The sequence below is a fragment of the Artemia franciscana genome, chromosome 1, assembly GCF_032884065.1.
Source record: "Artemia franciscana chromosome 1, ASM3288406v1, whole genome shotgun sequence".
Taxonomy (NCBI): domain Eukaryota; kingdom Metazoa; phylum Arthropoda; class Branchiopoda; order Anostraca; family Artemiidae; genus Artemia; species Artemia franciscana.
Window position 1 is genome coordinate 8693942 of NC_088863.1, and position 23939 is coordinate 8717880.

Below are 23939 nucleotides of genomic sequence, written 5' to 3' on the forward strand. Positions count from 1 at the left end.
GCACAGATATGGATTAACAAAACCGTTTGTAACTGGTTACAATTTTATTATTCTACATCGTTAATAAACCTAAGCTTTTTCAGTTATTCAGTGCCATCTATTTCTAGAAAAGCATTTTCCGCTAGGTGGATATTTGACAAAAATTTTCGCCTTCAGTGTTGTTCCTCATGATCACAGTAGAAAGAATATATAACATTAAACTGTGCTCATGATCAGTTATCGAAAAGTCAAATATTTAACTATTTTTGTGTGTTAAACAGTGTCAAAGTATAGAATTTTACTGAAATTAAAGGAAATATTAAGGACATCCAGAAAAAGGATCAAAATTAATCAGACGCGGAAGGTAAATCCATATAAGAAAAAAAAGTCACTACTAATTTTTTTTTGTTACTCATAGAAAGGATTTTCTGCAGAGGAAACACGGATGTTTTCATTGCGCCTATACCTCGAAAATAAATAAAACAAAACTATCGGTTCACGTTGTTTCCTCACCTGGTTTTGGAGAGCTTCCAATAATCAGGAACAAGCAATAAGACTAAAACATACTAAACTATAAAACAATGAGAATAAAAATATAAAATCCAGAAGATTTAACTCATAACCGGGGGTAAAGAGGGTAAAGGGGGATATAATTATGCTTCTGTAAGACACACCATTTATTCCAAAGTATACATATAAAACAAAGAGAAATTTATTTAAGAGTGAAGCAAAAAGTTATTTTTAACATTTATCTGCATGGCATTCTTCACCATTGTATAGGCCATTGACATTATATATTGTTCTTATATATTGTATATTTTATATTTTACATATTATATATATATATATATATATATATATATATATATATATATATATATATATATATATATATATATATATATATATATATATATATATATATATCTATATATTATATTATATTATATTGTATATATTATGTATTGCATTATATGTTGTTATGACAATGCTGTACGCAGGATATTTTTTCCACCCTGGGGGAGGGTGGAAATGACAAAGAAAACAAATTATATTTGATAACATGAATAAAAAGTACCAATAAATTGAGAAGATTTTCAGATTTCAGGGGAGAGGGACCAGGCACTAAGGCCACCCCAGCGTATGTCCCTGAACTATAAAATAGAACACTAAAATGTTATTTATAGATATTTTTTACATTTAATATACTTAATGCTTAATAAATGTTTATTAAACATTTAATAAACATTTAATTCACAAAAAGTTTTTATTTCATTTTATTAATATCCTATATTTTATTAGTATCCTCTTGCAGTTTTTTTTTGGTGGGAGCATAATATTAAAAAAATAATACAGAGGGAGAAGGCGGCTAATAATAATTTTTTTTGAATAAAAATTACCCAGATGTTAAAAAAATTTAGGGTTGGGGGGGGGGGGTTCAGATTTTGTACTTTTTAACGAAAGGCTGTTTTAAAGGAGCATAATTGTATTTTATTTTTTCAGCCCTTGATATTATTCAGAACTAATTTTCATACTAAAGGTTACGTAATTCAATTTTCAACTATTTCTATATTTGAGTAGAGAACAAATAAATACATATTTTGATAAATATATATTTCGGGAGGAATATATAGATCCAGTTATCTTCATAGCGAACAGGAGGCAAGAGAATCAGACTAATCAATTGGACCTGACTCAATTGGATGGCCTATAAATCTTATTTTAATAAAAATCACAAGATAGCTATCGAATTCCCAGTTCATCCCTTCATTGCTTGAACTGATAGCTTGTGTGTTGAAATTAATGATTTTAATTGAGCCTAAATTAATCAACCAACTTGTTAACTTCAAAGAAATGTAAAGAAACACATCAGGGCCATATCCAGGATTTTTTCGGAGGGGGGTAAGGGTGGTCACCAGAAACTTTAAAGAATGGATCAAAAATTTGTTTATATTCCTTTTTGGTACGTTTTTACGAGTCAGAATTTTTTTGGGGGGGAGGGTCAATCCCCCTGGCTACGGCCTTGAAACACATACCTTGCAATCATAACAAAATCAAAAGTTTCTATTTTAAATAAATTTAAAAGCAGTTCTTTTTATTACTTCTAAACAACAATTTGACATATTTGTTTAAAAGCTTAAAGTAATTAAACATCCAATAAACAGTTTAACAATGATAGTTTTACACCATAAAAAGCCAAAAATCACAATATTTTTCTGTCGTCTTGTTCTTACACTGCTTAACCAGTCAAAACTATCGAAATTTATTCAGAAATAAAGATAAGTAAAGCGATTCTAGTAGTGTAGGGGCTCCAGTTTTAAACACTTCGCCCTATGTGTCATTGCAAATCCAGCCGCTGTGCCCTAGCAACGAGCTCAAGCGTGTCCTATTAACCAGTACGTGTTATTAATTTTCTTCAAGATGTAGGTGTTTGTTACGTAATAGGGAATTCCACGACGCACATGTCCCACCATTCCACGACACACATATCCCACCATTCTACGACACACATATCCCTCCATTCTGACGACAGCCAGCGGGTGTTATTGATTATAGGCACCTGTTTGTTATGTAATACTATAGTACATCTAAATGTTACGTAGTAGGAGGTTGTCATAAGAATGACGCATTCTCGCGTGACTTTTTAGAGGTCAGGGCGCGCCAGTCAATTGGGGGATCCCCAGTTGCAACTGAGGACAGCGCATACCTGGGATGTTACGCAGGTACACTTGTATGTTAAGTAATAGGAGATTGTTTACCTGTGTGAACGATGACACAATCTTGCGTGAATTGCTAAGGGTCAGAGCCGCCAGTCAATCGGGGAATCCCTGGTTGTAACTGAGGACGGCACACTCATGAGATGTAATGTAATACTTTAAGAGATGTTTCATTTCATGCAAGATTTTCTTTCCTTTTTTTTCTTTGAGACATCTTCTTCAAGATTTTTTTCTCAAGGAACCCTTATAATCCAAAGAGTTTTGACCGCTTTAGGAATTGAACATAAAACGAGAGATTTCCAATGACCAGGTCAGAGGCTTAACCATCTGTACCAGCAAACTATTCATAATATTTTGATTCGGGCAACGAAATCTACGCGAAAAGCTGTTTCCCCCGCCCAGAGAATTTGGTGCATAGTTGCTGGAACGATTAAATGGATTACATGTACTTAAAAGATTGTCACCAAGCCGCACAAGTAGCAAACATTGTTGTTGTCTATTGCATCATTAGACACACCCGCATACCACATTTTTTTAATTCAAATCTTGGTGCTAGCAAAATAATATTTTGAATTGGCCTTAAATATTACACTTTATGCAGCAGAAGCCTCATTTCTTCAAACAGTTATAATAATAAAAAATGTCAACTTCACAATGCGTTTTCTTGCTGGTAAATAAAAGACGCAAACGAACAAAAGGAGACACTTTTTAGCATTCGGTTCAAGATGGGTCATAAATTTAAAAATTACTTTGCTAAATTCATAATCTAATATGCTAGGTGAATTAGGTACGCTCAGGAATGGATTCACAGTCTAAACTAGAGCCCGGGAAGGTGTTATCAAGTACCAATTCCTTTATTTCAGAGGAGTTCATTCTCGCTAAATTCGAAAGCTACTGTGCAAGGTGAGTAATGTGCGCTCAGGAATGGATTCACACTCTAATATAGGGCCCAGGAAAATGTTCTCAAGTACCTTTTTAGAGATGTTTTTCTAGAAAATGATCCAAGCTTGCTCAAAACATTGGAAAATGGTCTTACTTAGAGAATTTTTAGAGATATTCTCTTAGAGAATAATATAAACTTGCTCAAAATATAGAAAAATGGTCCATCTTAGAGAATTTTAGAGTCGTTTCTTAGAGATATTTTCCCAGAGAATGATACAAAATTGCTGAAAACAGGAAAATAGTCCTTCTTAGAGAATATTTAGATGTGTTTTCTTAGAGAATGAGTAGTGACCGCCCTGTGGATTCTACAACACCCATAGTCGCTCAGCCTTTCTCTCTTTCATGATTTAAGTTGAACAGCGACCCCCTTGGGCAAGGTGCAGGTGAATGTTACGTCATAGGGAATGGTTTCTAAGAGATGCAGGTGTCTGTTACATCATAGTTTCTTTGGTTCTTTAAAAACACTTTCAGGGGCCCGCTAGTAGGGAACCTTCAAGACGCTGGACCCTAACAACCAATTCCAACGAGGGACCCTAGCACCCAATTTCATTGGAATTGGATGGACCTAGCATCCAATTTCACAGGGCCCCCTAACCTAACCACCGGAGCCCTAGCATCCAATTCTATCGGGGCATAGAATTCGATTTCATCGGGCCCCTAGCATCAAATTACAACGGAGAGGGGGCTAGCATCCAATTTCACCAGCCTCCTAACCTAACCTTACCAACAGGGCCCCCTAGCATCCAATTCCACCGGAGCCCTAGAATCCAATTTTACCGCTCCCCTAGCCTAACCACTGGGGCCCTGGCATCTACTTCAACCGGGAAACTAGCGAGCAATTCCAGCAGGGTCCCTTAGCATTCAATTCCCATGGAGGGGGAGGGGGCCCTAGCATCCAATTCCATCGGGGAGCCCTTAATAACCAATTCCACCGACAAGACTTTTTCGCAAGACACACCAAGATTTCTTTCGTTGTCATGTAGTAGGGGAATGTTTACTTATGTTAAGATGACGCATTCTAACGTGAACTGCTTCTTCAGGCCCCCTCGGGGAACCTTTATATTACACCTTATTATTTTTTTCGTCAGGATTTCTTTTTATTTAAAGGCGTTTTTTCTTCAGGATTTCATTTTCCTTTGAAGGCACTTTTTCTTTCAAGTTGTTTTTCTCAGGAAATCTTTATACTCGAAAGATTTTATGTACACGTTAGGATTTAGAAGGGATTCCACCTCAACGGATTAGAGCCCTAGACAGTTGGACCAGTAATCTATTCCTAATGTTTTGATTCGGGAAACAGATTCTACGAAATAACCACAGAAACAGGCAAACACAAAATCAGACATACAGGAACAGTGAGAGAGAGACAACAAAACATGCAAACACACAGACAAAAGAAGACAGACACGGAGAAAGGCAATGACAGAGTTAGACACATACGCACGGTGAGAGAGACAAAAAATACACACAAACATAAAGAGTCAGACAAATAAACAACAAAGATAGACACAAAGACAGGCAAAGACAAATTCAGATACACATGCACGGTGAGAGAGAGACAAAAAACAGCCACACACAAAACACAAATATTCAGACACATACAAACACAAAGACAGAAACAGAGACAGGCACGGTAAGAGAGACTACACAGAGGCAGACAGACAGAGAAAGAGAGATACAAGTATGGTGACAAAGAGACTAAACACACACATAAACACACAGAGTCAGGCACAAAAACACACAAAGACAGAAACAGAGCAGGCAAACGCACAGTCAGACGCACAGGCACGGTGAGAGAGAGACAAAAACACATAATAAGACAAACAAGCCCACATAGACTAAGAGAGAGAGAGAGAGAGAGAGAGAGAGAGAGAGAGAAAAAAAATACACACACAAACAAACAGAGTCAGACAAACGAACCCACAAAGCTAAACACAGAGACAGGAAAACAGACGCTCAGACACACATAGAAAGAGACAAAATACATACAGAGACACCGAGTCAGACACACAAAGGCACAGAAACAGACACTAAGACAGGCAAACAGATACTCAACAGACATCTGACCACTAAAAGTATCAGCATCCTCAGCACGGGTACCTACAACCATCCAATAGCTAACCCGCGTATCTGCAACCTACATGTCGCACCCCAGGTACCTGCAGACGACCTGTTTCGATAGCTAGAAAAGCAATGTGGTTCATATGGGTATTTTATGCAAACTCACAATGATTTTAAGGATTCGGCCGTTTTTTACGTGCTATTAGGTTAGGTTAACCTGACATACACAGTTATGCTAGGTTAGGTTAAGTGGCACGCCATTTAACCTAACCTACCTTGTGCAGGTTAGGTTAACCTAACCTAGTAGCACTTAAGAAAAGGTTGTATCCTTAAGAACAAACCCCGTTGTTTTTCTAGCAGTTAAAACAAGTCGGCTGCAGGCACCCGGGGAGCGACATCTTGGTTGCGGGTATCTGGGTTAGTTATTGGTTGGTTGCTGGTACCCGTGCTGAGGGAGGCTTCAACTTTTAGTGGTCAAGTGTCTGTCTTTGTGCGTTTCTATGTCTGACTCCGTGTTTGTGTGTGTGTTTTTGTTCCTTTCTCACCGTGTCCGTGTGTCTGAGCGTATGTTTGCCTGTCTGTGTGTCTGTCTTTGTGCTTCTGTGTGTTTGTATGTGTTTTTTCTCTCTCTATCTCTCTCTATGCCTGTGTGTCTGAGTGCCTGTTTGCTTTTGTCCGTGTCTGTCTACGTGTGTTTCTGTGTTTTTGTCTCTCTCTCACCGTACTTGTGTGTCCGAGTGTCTGTTTGCCTTTCTCTGTGTCTTTCTCTGCGTGTTTGTTTCTCCGAGTCTGTGTCTTTGTATGTCTTTTTGTTTCTTTTTTTCTCTCTCTCTCCGTGCCTGTGTCTTTCTATGTCTGTGTGTTTCTGTGTCTGACTCTTTGTGTTTGTATGCATTTCTCTCTCTCTCTCTCTCTCTCTCTCTCTCTCTCTCTCTCTCTCTCTCTCTCTCTCTCTCTCTCTCTCTCTGTGCTTGTTTTGTCTGGCTCTATATTTTTGTATGTATTTTCGTCTCTTTCAACATGTCTATGTGTCTGACTTTGTGTTTGCCTGTCTCTGTGTCTGTCTTTGAGTGCTTGTGTGTTTAACTCTGTGTGCTTTTATGTGCGTTTTTAGTATTTTTCTCACCGTGCCTGTGTGTCTGAGTGTGTGATGGCCCGTCTCTGTGTCCATATTTGTGTGTTTGCTTGTCTGACTATATTTCTGTATTTTTTGTCTCTCTGTCTCCCACTGTGCCTGTGCGTCTGACTCTACATTTGCCTGTCTTCGTTTGTCTGTCTGTTTGTACGTGTTTTTATTTATCTCTCACCGTGCCTGTGTGTCTGATTGTGTTTTCACCTGTCGCTGTGTGTGTTTTTGTGTGTTTGGTTGCCCGACTCCATATTTTTTTATGTGTTGTTTGTCTCTATCTCTCGCCGTGCCTGTGTGTCTGACTGTACTTTTGCCTGTGTCTGTGTCTATCTTCGTGTGTTTTTCTGCCTGACTCTGTGTGTTTGTGTGTGTTTCTGTTCCTCTCTCACCGCGCCTGTGTCTCTGATTGTGTGTTTTCCTGACTCTTTGTCTGTCTTTGTTTTTGTCCCTGACTCTGTATGTTTGTGTTTTTGTCTCTCTATCACCGTGCCTGTGTGTCTGACTCAGTGTTTCTGTCTGTTTTTTTTTTGTCTCTCCCTCTCACCCTGCCTGAGTGTCTGACAGTGTGTGTTTTTTTCTCTCTCTCTCTGTGCCCGTGGGTTTGACAGTTTGTTTGCCTGTCTCAGTATTTGGACTTTGAAAAAAAGAATCCTGTCCATCTCTCAGAATTCGGCAAAAGCCCTGTTAACCTATTTTAGACACTATTAGACCCCTTCTGACCCCCTATACCTTCATCTCTGAAAATTCCTTTTCTTGCATCTCTGACTTTTGAATAAACATTCTAAACGATGGAGTTGTTAGCGCACCCTAAAAATAATGGAAATATAATAAAGTAATGCAAAAATTTTAAATAATGGCATGTGGGATATCACCTTAAAAATAAATGCTTTGAATCAATCGCATAAAATACTTCATCATGTTTTCTCTCGATATGTCACATATTCCATTTTGGGGTCATGCACAACTTTTAACAACCTCACTATACATTTCAGCATAAAACCATGATGGTAGTAGTAAAGTTAGCCGGTGCTTTGTTTTTCCTCAATCCATCTTTATATTCTCTGGTGATGTTGGCTGTCAATTCCCTTTTTATTCTACTTACGGTTTCACCGTCTATTACGACATTATCAAAACATAGGTTGGAGGTTTGGCAGCTTTAATGCTAATACCAGAAAGATTGCAATAGGATCTACAAACGGGTAATGGGTTACCAAAAGCATAAGCAAGAAATTGCCCTTCGTCATCAACTAAAAGTCTTATGTATGCTTTCTCTTTGAGAAATAATCTCAGGAAATGTTACTCTCGCATATCCACCGTTTTGATGATGGAAATCCTTGGGCACTTTAAAGGAATTTAACCCCTCACTGTCATGACAACGTAAGCATACATTTCCAATAGGATACCCATAATGCTTATTTCGTAGTTCAAATATTTCTCTTTGTCAGCATTCAATGCCACGACAACTTTATCATAAACACACGCTTTCTTGAGAGGTTTCATCTTCACCTTTTAAAATAAGACGTGAGTGTTTATCCTTCCAATGTACAAGTAATTCTGTTCGAAAACGTGCAATAAACTAGCTAATGTCAATGACCAGCCATAGGTTACCCCAGAGGCAGCCGCACACAAAATCTTTGAATCGGTGAAACTTGGAGCGGAATTGGTGGAATCCGAACTGTGGAATAGGGGTCAGAAGTTGGGGATCCGGAACTAACGTAAACGAAAACCGGATCTTGAACTGGGATCGGAGCGGGCACAGTAGGAGCTGGGACCGGTTGAATCGGAGTGGAAGCCAGAATAATCAAAGGTGGACCCGTTGTAACGGGGGGGGGGGGGTGGCAGAAGCGAGGGAATCGGAATTGGATATCAATTTATTGAAAAAAAATCTGAAAAATTTCTTAGGAATTATGAGAGGTGCCATAGTGTGCCAGAGGCCCAGTCATAGTGTGGTGCGGTGGCGTGAATTGACATAATTTAAGCATATTTGTAGCAAGAAAATATCTGAAAAATGTCTTAGGAATGATGAAGGGTGCCAGAGGGCCAGTCATAGTGTGGCACGTTGGCGTGAATTGACATGGTGTATCAAGGATGGTTGGCTTGCGAAAACATTAGCCAATGGATTTAAAGTATGATTTTCAGTATAAAAATATCTGAAAAATGTTTTAGGGATGATAAGGGGTGCCAGAGGGCCAGTCATAGTCTGGTACGGTGGCATGAATTGACATGGTGTATCACGGAGGGTGGAATTGCAAAAACATGAACCAATGGATTTAAAGAATGATTTTTTACAAAAAAAATCTGGAAAATGCCTTAGTAATGATAATATATATTACAGGGATGTCTTGGCGCAGCCACATATTGTCTCGGTGGCTTGAATTGACATGGTGCATCACGTTGAGGGTGGCTTTCGAAAGCACAAACCAATGAATTTAAAGCATGATTTATAACAAGAAAATATATGAAAATGCTTGAAGAATGATGAGGGGTGCCATAGGATCCAGAGGGATAGTTATAGTATGGCACGGTGGCGTGAATTGACATGGTATATCACGTAGAGTTGGCTTGCAAAAACATGAACCAATGAATTGATAGCATGATTTTTAACAAGAAAATATCTGTAAAATACCCTAGGAATGATACTATGTATCACAGGGATGTCACAGTGCGGCCACATATTGTCACGTTGGTTTGAATTGACATGGTGTATCACGTTAAGGTTGGCTTGCAGATGCACGAACCAGTGGACTTAAAGCATATTTTTAACAAGAAAATATCTAAAAAATGTCTTAGGAACGACGAGGGGTACCAGAAGGCCAGCCATGTTGTAGCACGGTGGTGTCAACTGCTACGAGTCATCAGAAGAAACGCTATTGGTAATTTTCCTTAAATTTAAATGATGGATTCTAGTGTAAACTGATGTTTTTTGTTTTGAGCAAGCTTAGATCAGTCTCTAAGGCAACATCTCTAAATATTCTCTAAGGAGGACTATTTTCCTATGTTTTGAGCAAGTTTACATCATTCTCTAGGAAAATATCTCTAAAAGTTCTCTAGAAGGACTATTTTCCTATGTTTTGAGCAACTTTATATCATTTTCTAAGAAAATATATCTAAAAATTCTCTAAGAAGGACTATTTTCTTCCGTTTTGAGCAAATTTATATCATCCACGAAGAAAAAATCTCTAAGCACTCTCTAAGAATGGACTATTCTTCAATGTCTTGAGCAAGCTTAGATTATTCTTTAAGAAAAATCTCTAAATGGGCACCTTCCTGGGCCCTAGTTTAGAATGTGAATCCATTCTTGAGCAAACCTTATTCACCTAGCACAGTAGCTTTCGAATTTAGTGAAAACAACCTGTTCTGAAATAAAGGAATTGGTACTTGAATACACCTTCCTGGACCCTAGTTTAGACTGTGGATCCATTCTTGAACGAAGCTTATTCACCTAGTATAGTAGGTTTTGAATCTAGCGAAATAATTTTCAAATTAATGACCCATCTTGAACTGAATGCAAAAAAGGCTCTCTTTTTTCTTCGTTTGCGTCTTCCATTTACTAGCGAGAAAACATATTTTGAAGTTGACTTTTTTCTTATTATCACTATTGTAAGTAATGATGCTCCTGTTGCATAAGGTGTAATACTTAAGGCACGTTCGAAATGCGATTTTGCTAGTACCAAGATTTAAATTAATACAATGTTTCATGCAGGTATGTCTGATAGAGCAATGGACAAAAACAATTTTGGATACTTGCTCGGCTCAGTTACAATGCTTAGGATACAAGCAATCCATTTAATCGACCTAGAAACCATGAAGTGAATTCTCTGGGTGAGGGGAAACAGCTTGTCACGTAGAACTGTTTCCCGAATCAAAATATTATGAATAGTTCTGGTCCAGATGGCTAAGGCTCTATTCTGGTCATTGGGGGAATCTCTGGTTTCATATTCAATTTCCAAAGTGGACGAAAATCTTTGAATTATAACGCTTCCATGAGGAAAAAATCTTAAAGGAAATTACGTAAAATAAAATGTGTGTGCCGTCCTCAGTTACAACCAAGGATTTGCAACTTGACTGGCGGGCCCTGACCTCGAACGGGTTACGCGAGATTGCATCATCCTTACCAGAGGTAAACAGTCTCCTATTACTTGACATACAGGTTTACGTACGTAACATCCCACGTGGGCACCATCCTCAGTTACGGCCGGGGCTTCCCCGCTTGACTGGCGTTCCCTCACCTCTAACAAGCCACGCGAAAATGCGTCATCCCTAACGTAGGTAAAGTATCTCCTACTACGTAACATACAGGTGCACTACAATATTACGTAACAAATAGTTGCGCATAATCAATAACACCTACTGGCTGTCATCGGAATGGAGGGATATGTGTGTTGTGCAATGGTGATATATGTGTGTCGTGGAATGGTGAGATACGTGTGTCATGGAATGGTGGGATATGTGTGTCGTGGAATGGTGGGATATGTGTGTCATGGAATCGAGGGATATGTGTGGCGTGGAATCCCCTATTACGTAACAAACACCTGCATCTTGAATAAAATTAGTAACACCTGCTAGTTGAAAGGGCCCACTTGAACTTGTTGGTATGGCGCAGAGGCCAGACTTAAAATGGCACATAGGACGCAGCATTTAAAACTGGAACCCTTACACGACTAATCCTTGGCACCATTTTCGAATGATAAAATCGGCCTTTGTTTCAAGTTTTAATCCTTTTTCAGTTATGTCCAATAAAGACAGTTTGAAACCTCCAGCCGAATTTATTCGAGCATGCATCTTAGATCCAAGATTCCCACGACTAGTCGAAGAAATCGAAGAATTCTTGTTGAACCAAAGCAAAATTGGACTGAAGGATAATCACATGAGAAAAGGTAAGGGTAAAAAAGGTAAACTAATAGGTAATGTCGAAAAGTTATAGCTAAAAATCTAAAAAATTAGCCAATAACAGCTGAAAATAATAGTCAATATAAAATAAATAATACAAATATAATATAAAATATATGAACTTTATATAAACATAAAAAAAATAAATAGCATCTAAAAAATAGCAAAAAAATAGCTGAATTAGGTGAAGTAAGGGTGAGGTTTCACATTAAAAAAATTAAGGTAAATGGAAGACGAAAATACGATGTAACAAAATAGCTTGTTTTTGTAAAATGTCGCCCACTTTCTCTTGTAAATTATTTTTTGCTTAAATTTTCTTTATAGCTTCACAATTAACCTAAAACCAGCAAGATTTTTCGATAATAGAAAGTCACCGGTCTTAATTTTCATCCTAAATTTACGAGCCAGGTTTAATTAAATATTTGATATACCGCTAGTCTCTCACAGAGGTTTTACATGTCTATTGGAACTATTGACTATTGGACTATTGGATAATACGTATCAACAACTATTGATAATATGACTATTGGAAAGCGAATCAAATCTTAAAGCCGACAATAGTTATTTTTTTTTATAATTCCAAAATAATTATAAAACCTGTTTCGGGTTTGCATTCTAGATTGCTATACTTGACACTGTTTTTGTGGGGTATCAAAAAATCGAGCAAAAATATTCTATTCAACAATCAGAAAATTATTTCTATAATAAATACTTGCTGGCTGCAGTCCCTTCAAATACTTTACATATTTGTGTTCCGAAGTCAAAAATTCCCCTCAAAAGACTAGATCCAGCAGTAATCGGAGCGTGTGAGAATGCATAAATTACACCAAGGGACTAACCACTCGGATTGTTCAGGAGCGATTCAGTCAAGTGTTAGTTAGTTGCAATCTGTTTAAACAGAGTCTAGAGAATAATTAGCGTGCAGACATCAAACTGCCGGTTAATAAATACACATAAAAAATTATATTGTATAAATAATTACAAGAAGAATTGCCAAGGATAGCCTGTGCCTAGTCGTAATTTTGAGTGAGAAGCCCCTTAAGTTCAACCTTCTTATGGTTGTTTAGTTGAAGCGACAAAGAAAACTGATACATTTGTATTTGACCGAATTGCCGCCTACGGAATAAAAGGCCTTAAGTCCAACTTCAAATTTCGTTAAGCCCAAGTTCTTACTAAAACTTATTAGCCTGAGTGAACACTGTATCTTTGGCAGAGTCTCTAGGTTACTATGAGCTCTTTTTCTGATTAAAAATACGTTCAGAAAGGTCAGCAAATTCAAGTAGACTTAGATGAACATAAATTGGTTAGGCTTGAGTTCTGGATGTAAGATTGGAAGAAATCGGGTTGGAGGGCAAGTTCTTCAAATGCAGCTTTGACCCTAGTCGTGTTTATCTTTAGAGCTTTAGCTTTGTGTAACTCAAAGTCACGTAGGCTACTCAAGGTAATAGAAGCATCATCATGAGAGCAATAAAAAGATAGCCTATTTCTCGCGCGTCCGTTATTTGATTTAATTTCTAATATAAGTGACGGTCAACGGATGTGGGAATGAGCAACGGACAAAATTTGGTAGAACTATATCTCCAGCTTTAAGCTCTATAGAATCTATAATGAAAACGAAGAAGGAAATTCAACTTTACTTTCTGCATGAAATTTTTCACAACATGAAAAATGAGCAAAATTCTTAACTTTCACTTGGCCTTCAATTAGCGCAAGTTTTGCTCTAAATGCCTTGACATGAACAAAGTAGTCACTGATCAAATTTGTTTTGCCTTGCAATTTCAGATTCAAGTGACTCATATGACCTGTCATATCTGCAAAAAATGCCAATTTATAAATCCATTCGCTATCTGATAATAATGGCTGAGGTTTATTTTTCTCTGTGAGAAATAAATCAATTTGTGATCAGAGCTCAAAGAAATGCAGCAAAACCTTTCCACAACTAAGCCATCTACTGCTGTATAATAAGACAAGTCAACAAACTCCGAATCAATTTCTTTCAAGAAATCACGGAACTGTCGATGGTTGAGTGCATGAGATCTAATGAAATCAAACAGTTCGTGGTAACGTGGTACAAACTTTGACCTGTGTTTACATATAGTAATGGTTGCTGGGAAGTGTACGGACGTTTTCAGGGGAATTTTTTTGGTTTGGGAGGGAGAGTTGAGGTGGGGGGGGGGTACGTGGGAGGATCTTTCCATGGAAAAACTTATCATGGGGGAAGAGACTTTCAATGAAGGGGGGGGGGGGATTTTCTAGCATTATTTAAAAAACTATGAAAAAATAAATATTAAAAGTTTTTCTCTAAAAAATGGAATTTTGATACCAATAGTTACATAAAAAAATCGCATTTTAATGCTGATTTTAAATGTATAACTTTCATCAAGATTAGTCTTACCTATCAAAAGTTATGAGCCTGAGAAAATTTAGCTCATTTTAGAAAATAGGGGAAAATATCCCCTAAAAGTCATACAATCTTAACAAAAATCACACCATTAGATTCAGTGTATCAGAGAACCTTATTGTAGAAATTTCAAGCTCCTATCTACAAAAATGTGGAATTTCGCATTTTTTGCCAGAAGACAAATCACGGATGCGTGTTTATTGTTTTTTTTTGGTTTTTTTCCCAGGGGTGATCCTATTGACCCAGTTGTCCTAGAATGTCGCGAGAGGGCTCATTCTAACGGAAATTAAAATTTCTAGTGCTCTTTTTAAGTGACCAAAAAAATTGGAGGGCACCTAGGCCCCCTCCCACGCTCATTTTTTCCCCAAAGTCACCGGATCAAAATTCTGAGATAGCCATTTTATTCACCATAGTCGATAAACCTAATAACTATGTCTTTGGAGACGACTTGCTCCCCCGCAGTCCCCGTGGGAGGGGTTGCAAGTTACAAGCTTTGACCTGTGTTTACATACAGGAATGGGGAGGTGGGGAGGGTACGTGGGAGAAACTTTCCATGGAAAAACTTCTCATGGGGGAAGAGACTTTCAATGAAGGGGATGTAGGATTTTTTAGCATTATTTAAAAAACAATGAAAAAATAAATATGAAGAGTTTTTTCTACTGAAAGTGAGGAGCAGCATTAAATTTTCAAACTAGCGGAAATTATTGCGCATATGAGGGTTTACCTCCTCGTAATACCTCGCTCTTTACGCTAAAGTATTTTTAGTAATTTCAACTATTTATTCTACGGCCTTTGTGATTCAAGGGTCATTCATAAGGAATTGGGACAGAATCTAAGCTTTAGTGTAAAGAGCGAGGTATCGACGAGGAGTGAACTCCCTTATATACGGAATAAAGACAGACGAATATAGAACTTCGTTACGTAAGTTAATTCTTAAATTACGTATATTTTTTTACTAATGAAAATGTCCCTAAAAAAATTAAAAGTTTTAGTTGCCTTTTTAAGTAATCAAAAAATTGGAGGGCAACTAGGCTTCTTCCCTGTCTCATTTTTTCTCAAAATCTTCCGATTAAAACTATGAGAAAGCCATTTAGCCAAAAAAAAGTTAATATACAAATTTCGTTTTAATTATTTATGTGCGAAGAGCCAAGAAAACAACATACATTAACTAAAAAACGTCCAGAAATTAAATAAAAAACACAAGTTTTTTTAAATGAAAGCAAGGGGCGACATTAAAACTTAAAACGAACAAAAATTACTCCGTATATGAAAGGGGCTTTTCCTCCTCAACGCCCCGCTCTTTACGCTAAAGGTTTTTACTGTTTTAAGAAGTAGAGTTAAGAGAAAAGTCAAGAGAAAGAGTCAAATTTTAGCGTAAAGAGCGAGCCGTTGAGGAGGAAAAGCCCCTTTCATATACGGAGTAATTTCTGTTCGTTTTAAGTTTTAATGTCGCTCCTTACTTTAATTTAAAAAAACTTGTTTTTTTTTTATTTAATTAACCACAAAAACAACAGGTTTCATGACACAAGACATATCAACATATTTTAGGCACAATGCTTATTGATGGATAAGGCAATGCAGAAAAATGGGTTTTGAGAATCCCACAACCTCGCAAGTAGTTGTAATTCGCCCAACCAAACCCCGTTTTGTCCCAGACATATTCTTTCCTCCATCAATTGTCACACACTGCACTTGTCTCCATTCCAGGTTATATTCTGTTATAGTTTTACTTACTTCATTGAAAATGTCTTTCCCTGTTGTTGTGCTGTGCATGCTGTGAACTGATGCTAATTCTTGGGTCACCTTAAATTCACTATCAACACCACGAATGAATACTAAGAGCTGAGAGGTATCATACACCTCAGTTGATTCATCCAAAGCAAGAGAATACCAACAAAAGCTTTTTGTTTTTTCCTTTATTTGCCAAATTCTGTCGCCTCTCAAATCTTCAATTCTACGAGCAAAAGTATTTGACCCAAGACTTATCATTTTGAAGAGGTTTACTTTTTCTGGACATACCTCTCCTGCTGCTTTCACTATACACTCTTTTATGATACTACCATCAGTGAAAGGTTTTCCTTTTTTAGCCAACACATAGGCAACTTTGTAACTGGGTCTAGTTGAAGTTTCATTTTCAGATATTTTCTTACTGAAAACAGCTTGTTGAGAATGCAGACTGTGCTGAAATGATTCAAACTTTTTAGTGCGTTCTGCTCCTGTGATGTGAGAATAACTTGAGCCATGTTTAGATTCATAGTGCCGACGAATATTGTATTCCTTCAGAACAGCAACACTGTCTCTACATATGAGGCATAAAGCTTTATCATTTGCTTTCACAAAAAAGTACTTTATTTTCCATTCGTCATTGAACTGACGACACTCACGATCTACTTTTTTTTTTCTTTGTATTTTCCGTATCTGAAAACGTAAGGATAAAATAATTTCTACAGGAAAAACGGCTTGTATGTGGTGTTACAAAGCACACGAAAACCTCCATAGCGAATGGTTCGTTGTGAAGGCCGCCGCTCTACTTACATGTGAATGCCCAAACGCACCGCTGAGCTCCATTCCGCTCTGCTCGTAGTGCGAAAGCACCCTAACCACACACCACGCAGCCGATGACAACACTGCTCGCAACACGTCATCAGCGATCAGACCCTATCAACACTTCAGTTCACTCACCCCCACGCTCTATCTCACATAACCGCACAGAATACAACGAAGCCCCACTCACCCTCCATCCCTACAATATACAGTTGTACACAACTGATTGGTTGTAATGCACAACACATAACTACCAGTACTGAAAGCCCCAGCTTTGAGTAATTCTGCGATGCCAGTCGTACGATAATTTTGTTTTCAAGGCCACCACACGGAGATTTGTTTGGCGGGCATGATGAAATTATGCTGCGGGACGGATGTGGCCCGCGGGCCATAGTTTGGAGACCCCTGCTATAGATAATAGTCCAAGATTAGTTTAAATAGCTTATCTTTTTGACGGGTACAGTGGTCATTTCCAGAGACAGTGGTCACTTTTTTTAGTATATCCTCGCCTTTATAGTGCTACATGTCACATTTTTTTTTTCATTTTCACTGTCATTCTACATCAATTTGGGGAAATTGGCTCCAACTTTGCCCTCCTCCCAGGATTTTGACAAAATTACGCTATCGTTTTTCGGTATTTCAACTGTAATGAATTTCTCTTTATTTCGTAGCCCGTAATAAATTCCATAAATACTTCACAAGTTTGTCCAACGTAGACTGAAGTCATTAAACTTGTAAAATGTACAGGGTTAGGTGTTGATGTTCACAGTTTAATTTTACTTGTGAAATTTTTTCTTATGTCAGTAAAGCGTTATTTTTGATTAAGCTTTATATTTTATTAAAATATAGTTAAAACTAGCATGGGTCACTGTTTACTTATAGTTTGTTGCAATGCTCTGTTTGTGTTGCTCTTTACTTTTCGTAAAAAAAAACACTATTTTTTAATTTAGTTAAGATATACCTCACTGGAAAACCTGTTAACATGTGTAATATGGAAACAGACATAAGAACAGGAGTAAAAAAAATATGACTATCCCTTTCATATGAATTGACTCTGAGGAAAAAATTATCATGCATTGAAGCCTTATAGCTAAATTAGAACTGTAGGCCACACTAGAACGTTGTTCTCTAACGTAATGATCGAAAAATCTATAATGAGGGAAAATTTAATAGAAAAACTCAAATGTTAAAATAGCGTGACCAACCAGAATTGCTGTTTGTTCGTTAATATTAGCGACGACCCTTTTAGACAAAGGTAAAAAATAACTCTTGAAGGTTTCCATAATAATAATATTATACATTAAAATTAGTTTTAAAAAATATTACTACGTCAGTCACAATTACCTTGCACGGCCCGGTATTTGACATGACACCCACGATTAGCCGGCACGTTTACTTCTACTATACCAGCTGAAAGGATTATTTTAAAAATATATGTTAATAGGAAGAATCATAATTCGTTTTTTTAATGTTGTCAAAATAGTTTAGATAAAACTCCTTTTTGTAATATTTTTTTCGTAAGAAGTTGATACTGGAATTGTAATTGCAATTGAATTGTCATTGGAGAACAGAGGCAAGAAATATTTACAAAAATTGAACTTAAAAAATTTAACAGAAAGGTAAATATACAGAAAAGAAACTTAAAACGAGCAAAAATTACTACAAAAGCAATTTAGCGGGAATGTATGTATATATATGTATATGAGATCCAGGAATATTCAGGAAGCAAAGACTACTATAGAAATATTACTATTTCTACCGCTTAATTAAGCGTAATTTATATATTTACTAGTTAATCCGTTGCCTATCACTGCGAGCTTAGAGAAAAGAAAATTTAAGGTAAATCCCCCCCCCCAAACGCGGGAAATTCCTCCGCGCATTAATAAAAAAAAGACGTCACAAAATTCTCCCCCGGAAAATTCCTCCATTGGGGAGTTTACTTCATTTGGGAAACTCGTTTTTAACCCACGACAAAGAAAATAATCCACTATTTTTTTTAAAGCTATTTTCACAAATATCCATAAACTAACAAAATAAGAAACTCACATAGGACATTCTATTGACCAAAATTTCATGTTCTTCTAAATTTCTTCAATTTCTTCTAAATTACAATGTTGCACTATTTTTTTTTCTCAAAATTTCTAATAATTTCAATAATGATCTACTTTTTTACATCACCCTCGCAAGCGATGCAAGTGTCATAGGCAAGCAACAATTTCGCCGTTAATCTGTAAATAAAATTGAGGCCAAGGAAAAATATTGGCGTGCACTTTAAGCAGGGGCGTATTCTCGTAAAAATCCTAGGGGGGGGGGCAAAGTTAGAGGCGATTATCCAAAATCATATGAAGATAGCCAAGTTAGAAATAATAAATGAGTCATATAGTACCATATAGACAAAGGTATACTAAAGAATACTGATCTGTTTGTGCAGATACTTGATTTGTATAGGCATATCTTAGTTTTGACAAGATTTTCAAAGACACTAAAGTTCAGGCGGGGAAGGAGATGCAAACTGAGGTCTGGGGGCAGTTGTACCCCTGTCACATAGTAAATTACATTCCCTGATTTTAAGAGTGGATAAACTCAGCTATTCTACTTTTGACAGAATGAGGTTATGCTTTTCAGGAATAGAGATGAAGCTATATGCTTTCAACGATTAATTACTGCAATAGATAACGTTCTCTTTCAAGATTATAGTGCACAAAAGTGATCTTGGCCACAAGACAGGTTGACATCTTCTAAAATTATCTTTTCTAATTCGTGAAATTCTGGAAAACGTTCTTCTTGGGAGTAGGGATGAACCTATGGGGTTGTCATTGTTTTTAATGATTAGTAACTGCAGTGAATAACATTCTCTTTCGATACTAGTAAATTAAGCCTCTTTCAAAACCCGCACCATAAAAAAAAATAATATTTTTAGGGGAATTAAAATGAAGCTATGGGCTACTATTGCCTTTAATAATTAATTACAGTCAATAACGCTCTCTTTTGAGATTAAATTTTACCTAGTCTAGGATATCAATTTTACCTTGTCTAGGATACCATCCATCCCTTTATCTACAAGCCTGTTTATTAAAAGTTACTACTATCTTTATCTGTCGGTTCTACAGGGGGTACATACTAGGGCCAGATCGATATATCGGCCGACCGATATTATCGGGCCGATATGAGGGTCGCTATCGAATATCGGGAAAAAAATATCGGCTATCGGCTGATATACTTTTTTCAATGTGCAACTTGCCCAGAAGATGGGACCAGATTTTCCAAGTAATTTTGCTTGTTCAGTCATTGGGGGTAGAGAGACCAGCTAAGTCTAACCATGGTGGAGAGAGCAGCAAAGGTGAGTGAAATGAAACCGAATCATATCTGCTGTCAATGCTTGTCAATAGACACCTGGTGCAGCAGTTTTCTAAATGTATTGTGACTTCAGGAACGTACATCTTCTACCAAAACAACTAAAAAAAATAGGCCCCTACAAAAATCATCATTCTGTTCAATGAATGTTTACTTGCGTTTGTAAATGATCCAAGATTCAATGGGTTAAACCATGATTTTCAGTCAAGAGCCCAGCTAAGGGGGACGGTTTTTTAAGGTTGGGAGAGGGGGATTTCCAAGGTGTCTTCACCGCATATCCACACATTGTAAAATTGTCCCATTTGCCTTGGAAATTCAGCTTGTGTATCCGCACTTATTGCCATAGTGGGCAATTCCGTCGATAAATTTTTTAAATACCTTCTCTAACCTTAAGACTCGAGCTGCATCCCTGTATCCCGTTTGCCTAGCATAGATTCGTTAGTAAGGGGCCATATCATATGAATGTAAAGAGAAGTTTTCACATTAATATGTGAATGATTAAAATTCAAAATATCACTATTAAAATTTGGACTTAAATAATCAATTTAAATAAATATCTTACACTTCTTTCAATCAGATTTCATGTATTTGGGTTTATGTAACTAAACTGCCTGCTTTGATTAAGTTTTTTCTTATTTTTCACTATTGCCGTTTCTACCAAATATCTGCCATTTCTCATATGTGCTCAGAAGCTGCTGATGAGAAAAGGTAAAGAAAATCAAACAACTCTTTTTGGAATCCCAAGTGAATTATAGAGGCTCTTCTTTGGTGTGTAATAGAACAGGGACAAACATGTGAGTACGGATATGGGCAGAGAAGGGGGGGGGGTTAAACTTAAGGTAACGTTTTCTTTCGGAGGAGAATTTATCAGAAAATTATATCGGTGCTATACCGGTATCGGTATCGAATCCCAAAAATCCATATGGGTCTAGTATAGGCCTATAGTATAGTATACTAGCACTATAGTATAATACTAATCCCCTAGTGTAGGCCTATACTTCTATGACTGATATCTTGCACTTTTTACTCGTAAAATGAGCACCTAGTACTTTATTACTAATATCTTCCCAACCCAAGAAAAACTTAGCAGCTCCCTTACTCATCATGAGTAATACTCCATGTATTACTCATGATGTCGTTTTCCATGATCACGATCACGATTATCCAGTAACTTTTTCTTGGGTAGGCATGTGGCTATGGGATCACCAATGTCTTCAATGCAAAAACGGGTTAAACAACAAGATAAGGTAGAATCCTCTAAGGCTAATCTTTCTAACCCGTAGCATCCTATAAGCTGTCCTGTTTCGACATTAAGGCGTATAAAGACTAGGTTGATGATGAGACAGGATGATGGTAGTGTGATGATGACATAGGATTGTCAAAATAGTTTCACCTTGATAGACTAAATGTCACTAAATCCAATTATTATGAGAAATTAACTTTCTTAATTTAGTTAGAGGAATTGATAAATCATTAGAATTGTATGATAATAAAGACACAACTCTTAAAAACAAATTCTTTTCGATTTGATGTGAGCAAATTTATGATGAATAACAGGACAGGAGTGTTTAGACAGACATACTCTGGTGAAAATTAAATTTATAATAAGAAATGCGATTGTTTAGACGCATCTTCAAATTCCCTCACTTTAAATGAGAAAATCTTTCTTGAAAAAGTTGCGTTTTATTTTGTCTAATATTGGCTATGTGTCACAAAATGACTTATCCTGGTACTCCCACAATACAAATACTGCACCTTTGTAAACAATCGTATTTTGAGCAATTATTCTCTTTATTTATCTGCATCATTATTCATTTGTTTAATTGTAACAATAGCCATGCCCAATACGAAATTATATTGTTTCCAAGGAAAGTTGTAATATGTTACTATGTGCCTTATTTTTAATCTGGTAAATTTACTTAAAATGAACGAGAGAAGAGATTTATACTATTATCAAGCTTTTTTAATTCGAATTTTCAACCATCTGAACATTATTTCCTTTGAGAAGAACTCACTTTTCATCTGAACTGATCAAAGTTTCACCCATCGAAATCTAATCATCGCAGTACATTTCATTTCTCCTATGAATACAAGGACAAGGATTTACAAGATATTCTGCCCAGTCAGAGAACAACCTAAGGCATTTGACTGAATTCTTATTGTTTTTTAGATTGGAACCCTAATTCTGAAGGGCCAGAGAGAGAGAACCAGCTACGCACCCAATAATCAAAAAGTAGCCAATGCAGACAAGTGTTTACGTGACATCGTCAATCTTTATACTATTTTTTTGTACATAGAAACGTTTTCTAATAAAGATGCAAGTTTCTAGAAAATAAGTGACCAGGCTGTATGAAAATAGTGCATTATATTACAACTAAATATGTTGCTTCGCTGAAAAAGCCGCATGTAATTATATATTTACACAGGACCCCATGGAATGCTACAAACAATCCCTATGATTTACAAGACAGCAGTGTGAAATCTCTAAAATTCCGGTAGAGAAGGCAAAGTATATTTTCTATATCTAGGAGGAGCAATAACCTGTCATTTTTTCAATTCAAATGCCAAAAACAGGCAATTTTCAATGAAAATACCCAAAAAAGGTATTTTCAAAATCTAAGGGTGGAGAAAAATTCAATATTCGTGTAGTGGATAAAATAAATTCGAAAACCCTGGTTTAAAGCCCGATATGACGATAGTAAGAATAACCCTTAGTTCCCACTGAAGCAATTTTTTTTCAACACAAAAAAACTCACGGATAGATGATATAAGAAAATGGCAAAAATGTTCTCATAGAAACAGTTCACTACAGCTGTTGAAGCTCAAAAAATATTACGATATATTTCAACAGGCAAACATAATAGTTTTATGTCACAAAAATATTATGAGATATTTAAATAGTAAATGCATAGGAATAGGCTAAATCCAGTTCTCGAAACATGGGCAGTATTTAAAGGGGTAACCTGTATAAGCCTTGCTAGCTTTACTTAATCAAAAATATAATTCTTAGTTTGTATGTCCATTTCTGTAGAAACCATCCTTCAGGCACTAAGGATTAAAACCTTGGAATCAAAGGACACGTATCCCTTGTTCTTTTGCCGAATATTAGTGGAAAACTTCTGATAAACATTACTACTTCCTCAGTTACTTACAATTCATGGTTCTAAAAAGTTTTCAGTTCAGAATAACAGATACGATTTTCAACGGCTGGCTGTTTTTGTGTAAAATCGCATCAGTGAGAACCCACGGTAAATCAGAGAACCCAGGGTAAAAAACAAATATGTAATTACTAGAGACGTCCCTGTAATTCATAAGATGTTATGGAATAGAATATGTTTATTCACTACAATAGCTGTAAGCTTGTTCAGAAGTAGCAAAGCACCGTAGGGTTCGGATAATTCGATTCCGGTGATGAGATTTTGCGAAAGCGTCATTAATCCAAACAAGAAGAAGGAGAAGTACAGCTTCGAATTCGGTCAAATGGAAAAAAAAACTATAATGCATCTTAATAAACTTAATTACCCTCCTATCAATAAGAAAAGAATGTAATAAAGTTGAACTGAGCCCTAGCATGTCAAATACGAGTAGTAAACTACACATTTTATTCCAAAAATATATTCTACGTAATCAATCTTCTCGTTAGCTATGGTCAATAGGCTACTCCCTAAACACTATTTAGGAAAAGGAACTCAATCATCTATAAAAAAGAACATATATAAAAAAAAGAAAATCACGAAAACACTGTATATCCACAGAAGTTCCTAGTCACGGTTCATACCGGCTAAAAAAAGGTAAAACGGCAAAAAAGGTAAGGGTTTGCTAAACTTCAATTCACAATTTCATGGATTCAAAAACCGAACATACAACTTCAATTTGAACATACTAATTTGATACAAAATACAAACAAGAACTTTTCATTTTGATT

The 23939-nt window shown here is 36.7% G+C and overlaps 1 long non-coding RNA gene across 1 annotated transcript; it reads left to right on the plus strand.

Moving 5' to 3' along the window:
- Positions 1 to 168: 168 nt before the first annotated feature.
- LOC136025085 (uncharacterized) lies at positions 169 to 22337 on the plus strand. The gene is made up of 3 exons (XR_010617012.1): positions 169 to 343; positions 11553 to 11702; positions 22185 to 22337. It is a non-coding gene; the product is annotated as an uncharacterized LOC136025085 (long non-coding RNA).
- The last annotated feature ends 1602 nt before the right edge of the window (positions 22338 to 23939 follow it).